This window comes from Scylla paramamosain, chromosome 15, assembly GCF_035594125.1.
Source record: "Scylla paramamosain isolate STU-SP2022 chromosome 15, ASM3559412v1, whole genome shotgun sequence".
NCBI lineage: Eukaryota > Metazoa > Arthropoda > Malacostraca > Decapoda > Portunidae > Scylla > Scylla paramamosain.
The window spans coordinates 19591012-19600774 of NC_087165.1; positions in this window are offsets into that span (position 1 = coordinate 19591012).

Consider the following 9763-nt stretch of genomic DNA (forward strand, 5'->3'; position numbering starts at 1 on the left):
AAGAAGAACGCTTAGGGGAACAGTCTTAAGGATATTTATAAGGAGGAAAGCAAGCTGCGACATATTCTCCGAAGCAAAAAGCCAGACAAGTGACGGAGGGCGGGGCAAGGCATCACATCGCTAGCGTCACATCACCAAACACTGAAAACCTTAAACTTAAAACCCTTCTTACAATACAGAGCCAAGGATAATCACGCGCATCACTTTATGGACACGCCTGCACTGACTACAAAACACCACCTGTCGTAAAGAACTATCGCTAAATTAATGAAGCAAATGAATGAGTACTAATAAAACCCACTCTGGTATTCCCTCCCGTCTGGTAGAAGTGCAGGATTTTCCACACACGCGATGTAGATAAAGCTGATTGTTAAGTAAGGACACTCAATATTCCAGCCATTCGTGTGTGTGTGTGTGTGTGTGTGTGTGTGTGTGTATGTGTGTGTGTGTGTGTGGATGAGATGATAGTGGTTGCTGCCAGAAGGGTGAAGGGATACTACTCTCATCCACTTCAGTCTCCTTGTCCTCTTCCTTCTTCCTCTCCTCCTCCTCCTCCTCCTCCTCCTCCTCCTCCTCCTCCTCCTCCTCTTTCTCCACGAAATAGGATGGACGGCAAAGGGCGGACGGGTGACAATATTGACTGGCTAAACGAATAGGTGATGGAGGAGGAGGAGGAGGAGGAAGATGGCAAGGATTCATCATTTCGCGTTCATCACGTTCTCTTCAGCATGGCAGCATCGCGTGATAGTCGCCAAAGTTTAAGTGCCCTTCACAATCTTTTCAGAGACAGTTTGGAGTCCTGTCCTACCTCTGACAGTCACACCCCTCAGCAGTAGAGTATTATTCGCTCAAGACTCTACAAAGCACTCTTCTTCCTTCCTGTCACTACAGGGCCCATATCCACTCATATATACCCACAAGTCTTATTCGAACTTCATTTTCATTCCTGTTTCGCTGAAGCCTTCCCTAGTTGCAACATACCCTGCTGCACTCCAGGACTCACCAACAAGACCATTAGCCCAGCTCTTCCTCCCTCAGCACCTGATCTTCCACTCAACCTTCCAGGTACACTTGCTCCTTTCACATTTCTTTCACAATGGTAAAGAACATAAGGAAGTGTGATGAGTCATCAAGCGACATTGGTTTACGACAACAAGCAGTGAAGGAAGGGAAAGGAAGAATGTTCATTGCTGTTCTTCTATTGTATGACGCAAAGAGCCGGTGATAAGAGTCTTATTAAAGTCATAAATCATTAAGTGGTGTCAAATATGCTAAGGTAATCTGTCAAAAGCAAGAACTGCCTAAGAAAATTAATTGACAAAGAAAATTAAACACTTCTGCTTTAAGACAAACTTACAGATCTAATTGATAAGGTAATTCAAAATATCTTAAAGAGAAAACTTGTGAAAATTACAAAACATTGTGAGTGCATCACCCGCGGAGAGGAGGGAAAGCGCGTGGCTTCTAAATCAACTTATAAAAACAGAAGAGAAATGAAACACTCAGTCGAACCTCGCCCTCGTTAACAATAGTATTACACAAAGAAATGTTTGTCAAATCTTCCTTTGCTTCCTCAGTCGTCTAGTGCCTGTGTCGTCTCCTTTGTTAGTCTCAGAAGTAAACGCGTTCCTGACACGTGCTCGAGAGCCAGACACTTGGTAAATAGCGATAAAATGGAAAAATGTTTTCTTTCTTGATCATTTCGAGTTACCTCATTACAAGGTCTGCTCCAGGACGCAGCAGTTTAGATGGCTTTGGGTCTGGTTCCATCTCGGACTTCACCGAACACATCAATACACAGCTGCACGTACCGAGAGCCAACTTCCGATGGACTGATTTGCGGTGACTGGTCTGCAGCGCTGTCAGTGTCCGTGTCTTCTGCAGAGTTGTGAGTCATCATGTCCTCTATCGCGCTGTCAATCTCTGAGCTTTTTGCAGCGCTGTCAACCTCCGTGTCTGTTATGGCGTTGTCTGTCTTTGTGTCCTCTGTGGCATTGTCAATCTCCGTGTCTGTTATGGCGTTGTCAACCTCCGTGTTTTGTGTGGCTTTCTTAATTCCAAACACTTCATTCCACAGTCGTTCGTAACAGCTCTCAACTTCCTCAGGGCCGCCATGCAGTGATTGGGGCAAACTTTCACTTTCCCTCGCCTCTTGCTGATATTCTGTGCCCTCCCCAAACACTTCAGTCCACTCCCGCACGTACTGAGTGCCAACTTCCGATGGACTGATTTGCGGTGAGTCGTGTGCACCTTCGCCTTCCTGTTGGTCTTGTTGCTGATATTTTAGACTCTCCCTGACGGTCTTTTTTAATTCTTCCTTCTTTCTTGTTTGGAATAGTGCGAAGGGAATAAAGAAAGAGAGACAGTGGAGAAATTCCTGGGAGAAATATGAAATCACTGGAAGGTCACAAGTCTGGCGTTCCGTCTCACTTCTTGTCTTTTCAATTTAATTTCTGTGCATCGTGTCTTGCTCGTTTTCCCTGGCAGAGTCGGCGATAGGGTGAACTACGAGGTCAGGCACCCAGATTGCGGCAAGGACCATTTCGCCAGTCTCAGTGGCGTTGTTAGTCTCACAGTCCTTTGCGGGGTGGTTAGTTTGTGTCCTTTAGGCTGTTGCTCTCGGTGTCCTGTGAGTTGTGTCTCAGTGTCCTGTGTGACATCGTTAGGTTCGTAGTGGTCGGGGAGTGGGGGGTGGGGGGCGGCCAGATGTGGCCTCTTTGATGGTCACGCAGTGGGAGCTGCTGCTTGGAGGCACCATCCACTCCTTAGGATCCTGCTGGGGACCATATCCGTACATTTTTCCACCAGGAACTGAAGCCTGGCTTGACTGGGCGCGTACTGTCTTGGCGGGAAGGTGCACTGCAGGACTGGGTTCGCAGCTGGTTTGTATCCTACTGGATGGATTGGCGGGGGAGGAGGGGTGGGGACGGGGAAGATCTGGGCCAGTGTCAGGAAGGATTTTCCACCATCCCTCCTTGTTTGACCTAGAAGGGCACCTTGACCACATGTGGGCGGTGCCGCTCACGAGGCTGGCAGTGACGATAAAGGGTTGTTTGTACGTGTAACATAATATACCTTGACGTTACGTAGCAAGGTAGAAGAGTATCATATTAAATACTCCTGAATAAAGTTAGGCGCATGGGACAGGCTGGAAACTTTTTGTCTGGATTAGTCATCGTGATGTGGCAGACAACGAAGAGTTGCAGTTAGTGGCACCAGATCCAAGTGCCAACAAGTAATTATTGTGCTGCCACACAGATCAGCTTTATGACCGTTATTATTTTTAATATACATCAATGATTTAGATAATGGAATTATTAGCACAATTAGTAAATTTGCAAACGACGCGAAGATCGGTAGCTTTGATTGAGTTGGATTCCGAAGCAGACAGACTTGACATTCCTTGTAGACAGGCTTAGATTAGGTGAACGCATGGACAGACGCATGCAATTCACTGTTAGCAAACGCAAAATACTTAGCGTTGGTATAGGGGATCTACATGATAGGTGCACAATAAAGAACGAGGCTCTGGTAAGATCAGAGAACGAAAAAGATTTAGGAATTGTTAGGAGATTTAAGTATTAGAACCAGTACAAAGATGATTTACATTAATATAGAGAGTTAGACAGAAACTGGTGTTCAACCAGAGTGGCAGATGACTGAAATAGACTAGACTCAGGTTGTCAGTGCCGAGTCAATAGTGAGCTTTAATTAAAAGATGAGATTAATTTACAGATAGGGATGATAGGCGTGAATACTAGGCATATGTATGTCATAAATGGACTACCACGTGTAGGCCTTCTAGTTTCTTGCAACTTCCCTTATGCTCACATGCTCTAATACTGGATAAAAAAGATAAAAGGAATTCATGACAACTATAGAGTAACAAATGCCACACTACTTTTTAAACATCATTCACTCGCTAATCTTGTGTTGAGAAGTACGGAATATATGAATCTTTTGTACCCCCCACCACACACACACACAGAGAGAGAGAGAGAGAGAGAGAGAGAGAGAGAGAGAGAGAGAGAGAGAGAGAGAGAGAGAGAGAGAGAGAGAGAGAGAGAGAGAGAGAGAGAGAGAGAGAGAGAGAGACTGAAGGCCTCTCTCTCCTGCCACGTAACTCGTATAAGGTCACTAAACATCGCTCTGCTATGAATGAACGCTTCTGTGTAAATTCCACATGAATATATAAGTAAATTCCAACCTCGAAGATTCCTAGAAATAATAATAATAAAAAAAAAAATGAAACCAGATAGCCTGTAATGGAGGAAATGATTTTGGGAGGAAATCTTATGGGTACAATGTTCGTGAGGGAAATTGCGCTTAGATGAAAGTTATGTTACAAGAAGAACAAGAATGCAAGTGAGGAGGAAAGCTAACCTAACTTTCCTCTCATGTGATCGAAACTAAACATGTTACCGTATAAGAATATAAATCAAGTAAAGATATGAAATAAATAAATAAATAGATAAATGAATTAGGGATAAACGAGTGGTGAGCATTATATAAATAAATAGGACAATACCAAAAGGGAACTACAACCCAAGTAAAAGGCAGTAATAAACGAGTCATGAAAATTATAAGTAAAATACAAGTAAATAGTGAATAAAAGTGATAAACAATTGGTGGAGGGCAAATAAAAAAAAGGATACCAAATAAAAGAAAGATTCAGTGATAAAAAGGAAAGTAAAAACGATCAGATGATAAAAATAAACATGGAAATAGAAGATTCAGTGCGGAACGAATGGTAGAGATGACAAAAAATAAATAAATAAATAAATAAATAAATAAATAAATAAATAAATAAAAATAATGTTAAATGAAGAAATGCAACAACAACAACAACAACAACAACAACAACAACAATACCATACACAACGTCAAGATTACACCAAGACAGAACACGATAGAAATAAATAAATAAAAAACTTCATTGAATTCTTTACCTTCACTTCTTGGAACGACTTTCTGACTTCCCCCACCACCACCATCACCACCATCACCACCACCATCAAAACCACCACCACTACCAACACAGCACCACCAGCACCTACATACTACACAGTACTCGCATCGACCCGTGCTGCGCGAGTGACGAAGTGACGTACGGTGACGGCGAGATGAAATATAAATAGACTCGTTATTAATGGGGCCTTGGTGAATGGAGGTGGCCGGGAACCAGTGCTGGGTGTTAATAATTCAGCGGTAAACACAGTGAATGCTGCAAATGTACCACGAAAGATACCAGGCGCGGTGATCGGTGGTGGTGGTGGTGATGGTGGTGGTGGACCAGGGAACAGTTGAAGGGACAGAGAAAAGAAAACGGGAGAAGGACTAGAGAGAGAAGGATGATTATTGTGAATATATAGTGGGAAAAAAAGGGAAGGACAGAAGAAGAGGAAGGGGAAAGGTAAGAAGGAGGAGAGGAGGAAGTGGAAAGGTAAGAAGGAGAGAAGAAGGTGAGGAAGAGGAAGGAGGAGGAGGAGGAGAAGGGAAGATAGTTGTGAATATAATTGTAGGAAAAGGAAAGGGGGAAAAAAATGAATGGTAAGAAAAAGAGGAAGAGGAAGAAAGAAGAATAAGGGATACTATTATGAAAAAAAAAGAAAAGGGAAGAGGAAGAGAAAGAAAAATAGAAAGATAAGAATGGGGAAAGAAGAAGAAGAAGAAGAAGAAAGTATTGCTGTGAACGTAGTGGTGAGGGGAAGAGGAAGAAGGAAGTCTCGAAAAGGGGAAGGGAAGATTATGAAAGAGGTGGTGAGAAAGGGAAAGGAATGAAAAAGATAGTTGTGATGGCAGAGAGATGGGACAGGAAGGGGAAGGCAGTTGTGAAGCCAGTAGTGACAAAGGGGAGGAGTAAGGGGAAGGTGATGGGGGTGAGGGGGAATGGAAGGGAGAGGTGGTGGTGGTGGTGGTGGAAATGGGCTACTATACATCGATAAAGCTTAATGTATTGAGAGAGAGAGAGAGAGAGAGAGAGAGAGAGAGAGAGAGAGAGAGAGAGAGAGAGAGAGAGAGAGAGAGAGAGAGAGGCAAGAAAGGACGGCACGCAATAATGACGGAGCGAAAGGACAAGGAATAGTGAGAGAGAGAAAACAAAAAAAGAAGGAAAGAAGAGAGGGAGAGGTAGAGGCAGAGACAGAGGGAGAGAAGTGGGAGAGAGAAGTGAGTGGTGAGAGGGGAAGACTTAGCTGGCTGGCTGAGAAAAGAAAAGACTGACTGACTGTGCCCTATCTTCCACCCACCCGTCACCCACCCACTCCCAAAACCCACCTTCGCCTTTACCAGCAACCCACCTTCCACCACAACACCCGCCACCACCACCACCACCACCATCATTCCTTGCAAGTATCTCATTTTGTTCTCTCTCTCTCTCTCTCTCTCTCTCTCTCTCTCTCTCTCTCTCTCTCTCTCTCTCTCTCTCTGTCTGTCTGTCTTCTTTCTTTTTCATTGTCTAAGCCTTTTTCTTTTTTTCTTTTTACTGTTGTTGTTGTTGTTGTTGTTGTTGTTGTTGTTGTTGTTGGTGGTGGTGGTAGTAGTGGTGGTGGTGGTAGTAGTAGTAGTAGTAGTAGTAGTAGTAGCAGTAGTTAATCGTTTCTAGATATTTTCTTTTACTATTTCTTTCTTTCATCGTTTATTATTATAATTTTCTTTCTCTTCTTATCATCACCAACATATTCATCTTCTTTATTCTCTTTTTCTCTTTTCCCATTTTTCACATTCCTCTCAAAACAAGCATGTCGCCTCGAGGGAGAGAGAGAGTGAGAGGGAGGTGAAAGGTGAGGCGAGTAAGGTGTGAGGTGTCAGCAAGGCAGGTAACTTCGTCACACCTCAACAGACAACGCCTAACCCAGCACACATATTAACAACTATCAACTCTTAAATCCCCTTTTCTTTATGTTCCTTTGTGTTTCTCTTCCTCCTCCTCACCATCATCATCATTTATTCCTCCTGTTTTACCTCCCTCTCCAAATCTGCCTTTCCATTCCTTTTCACCTCCTTCTCAGCACCCTCGTAGTTTTCCTGACATGCCGAGGAGCTTTGCATTAATGGACCTTCGGGACGCCACCTGAGGGGCCGAGGCAGCCACCGCACTGCTGAATAATGCTGTCACCTTCCCTTCGCACTCTTCACCTTGGAAATACTTGTAGATAACATTAGATAAGTGCGTTCCTCCTCACCCGTTCACTGCTACCTTTCCCAAACTTGATAAAACCAGTGCATTGTTAATCAGAGTAGAGGTAAATATGCAGTTATAGTTAATATGAAAGCATTATACACTTGCTTTTTTTCTCTCTCCATCTGCTCACTACCGCGGCAATTTCCAAACATGGCAAAAAACGAGCTATTTTTAGGTAAGAGTAGAGGTAAAGATGTAATTATATTAAGTGTGCAACGAGGGGTTACTTCTAAGCTGATTTGACTTTACTGACTAACTAACAAACAGCTGGTCTTATAAAATTTGGTAATGTTCTTCGTGCTGAATGGGTGGAGAAGGAATTTTTTTTTTCTTTTAATATTATTTACTCCCCCCTTAAGAAAAATACGGGTGAAGAACATAGGCTTACTTACTTTCCTTTCACGATAAAGTCAACATATTACCAGTAGTTGAGGTTAAGTTTTTAAGTATTCTCATCAATGTTACGATTCTATCTATATCACCAAGAATATGTATGTGTGTGTGTGTGTGTGTGTGTGTGTGTGTGTGTGTGTGTGTGTTAGTGGGGGGAAAAACGATTTGTAGCGAAAAACCCCAACCAATAAATATGCTGCAGGTGGGCACAGGTTGGCAGCAGCAAGGAGTGAGGTCTACAAACGGGGCTGCTCCTACCACACTGGCTAGCCGATGCAGGGAGGGAAGTAAAACCTGGCCTGGCGTTGCACCGCGAGGCGTAACACACACACACACACACACACACACACACACACACACACACACACACACACACACACACACACACGACAGTAATTTCATCGGTCCTCCTCAACCTCCACCTCCTCCTCCTCCTCCTCCTCCTCCTCCTCCTCCTTCTCCTCCACCTCCACCTCCTCCTCCTCCTCCTTCTTCTCCTTCACCTCCACCTCCTCTTCCTCTTCCCAGTCCACCTGACCCTAGCTGGCTGTCTGTCAGGGCCCCGCATGGCTACTCTCTTTGCTCTCTTTTTCCTCGTACTCTCATCTCTCTCTCTCTCTTTCTCTCCCCTTTGCTCTCTTCGTCCCCTGCTCTCTCTCTCTCTCTCTCTCTCTCTCTCTCTCTCTCTCTCTCTCTCTCTCTCTCTCTCTCTCTCTCTGATAATGGCTCCGCGAGCGTCATGGCGTTGAGTCTAGCCTTGTGTGTAGCAGCAGCAGCAGTGGTGGTGGTGGTGGGTGAGTCACTTCCACGTTCCTTTCTTTCCTTTCTGTATTGTCCTTCATTTCCCTTCTCTCCTTTCCTTAACTGTATTTCCTCGTCTCTTCCTTCTTTCTGCCTCTTCTGTTTGTTTTATTTATTTACTTATTTTTTTTTTCAGATCATCTTTTAATTTCTTCTTCCTTTTGTAACTTCTTGTTTTCGTTCTTTCTCCTACTTTCTTTCTTTCTGTCTTTCTCTCACTTGTAATTCTCTCTCTCTCTCTCTCTCTCTCTCTCTCTCTCTCTCTCTCTCTCTCTCTCTCTCTCTCTCTCTCTCTCTCTCTCTCTCTCTCTCTCTCTACTTTTCCTCTAATCTATCTTCCTTTCCTAATTCCTGTCTCAAGTTACAGATTCTCTCTCTCTCTCTCTCTCTCTCTCTCTCTCTCTCTCTCTCTCTCTCTCTCTCTCTCTCTCTCTCTCTCTCTCTCTCTCTCTCTCTCTCTTTCCTAAAAAAGAATCACACTTGAGTCTGTTTCCTTCATGTCAGAATTCTGATTTAAGAGAATTTCAACTTCCTTCTCTTTTTTTCTCCCTTTTCGAAGTTCCCAAAACTGTAATTATAACTTTTTTCTCTCCTCCTCCTCCTCCTGGACATTTTTTCCCTGTGTTAGTTTTATTTCCATCTGGTGAGGATCTATTTTTATTTTTTGATGTTCCAATTTCGAAATGTTTCTTTTCTTTGTTTTTTTTTTTTTTGTTTTTTTTTCTTAAAGATTAATTCAAGTCAGTTCTCTCAGTCTCTTCATTCATTTCGATATTTCTTTTCCTTTTCTTTTTGCTTCCATAAGTGATCGTATCTCTCTCTCTCTCTCTCTCTCTCTCTCTCTCTCTCTCTCTCTCTCTCTCTCTCTCTCTCTCTCTCTCTCTTTCACAAGGTCATCATCATAAAATACAATGTCGTTTCATAATTTTCCCACAGTTTGCTCTCTCTCTCTCTCTCTCTCTCTCTCTCTCTCTCTCTCTCTCTCTCTCTCTCTCTCTCTCTCTCTCTCTCTCTCTCTCTCTCTCCGTTAGTTCACCCATGTCTCACCTTTCTACCTTTCTAATTGCTAACACCTGAGCTCCACCTTGCCTTCCACCAACCTCCCTACCTTCCCTAATGCCTCTCCTCTCAGTCTCTTCCTCCTCCTCCTCCTCCTCCTCCTCCTCCTCCTCCTCCTCCTCCTGTCTCCCCAGCGCCGGTTTCCTAGATCTCAGGTAGAAACAGCCACGCCCCCTTACTGTTGGGAGAGAGAGAGAGAGAGAGAGAGAGAGAGAGAGAGAGAGAGAGAGAGAGAGAGAGAGAGAGAGAGAGTACTACGTTTGCTTCGACCTTCCCCTCATCCTCTCCCCCTCACACTCCTCATCCCAGGGGCCCAAACACACTCCT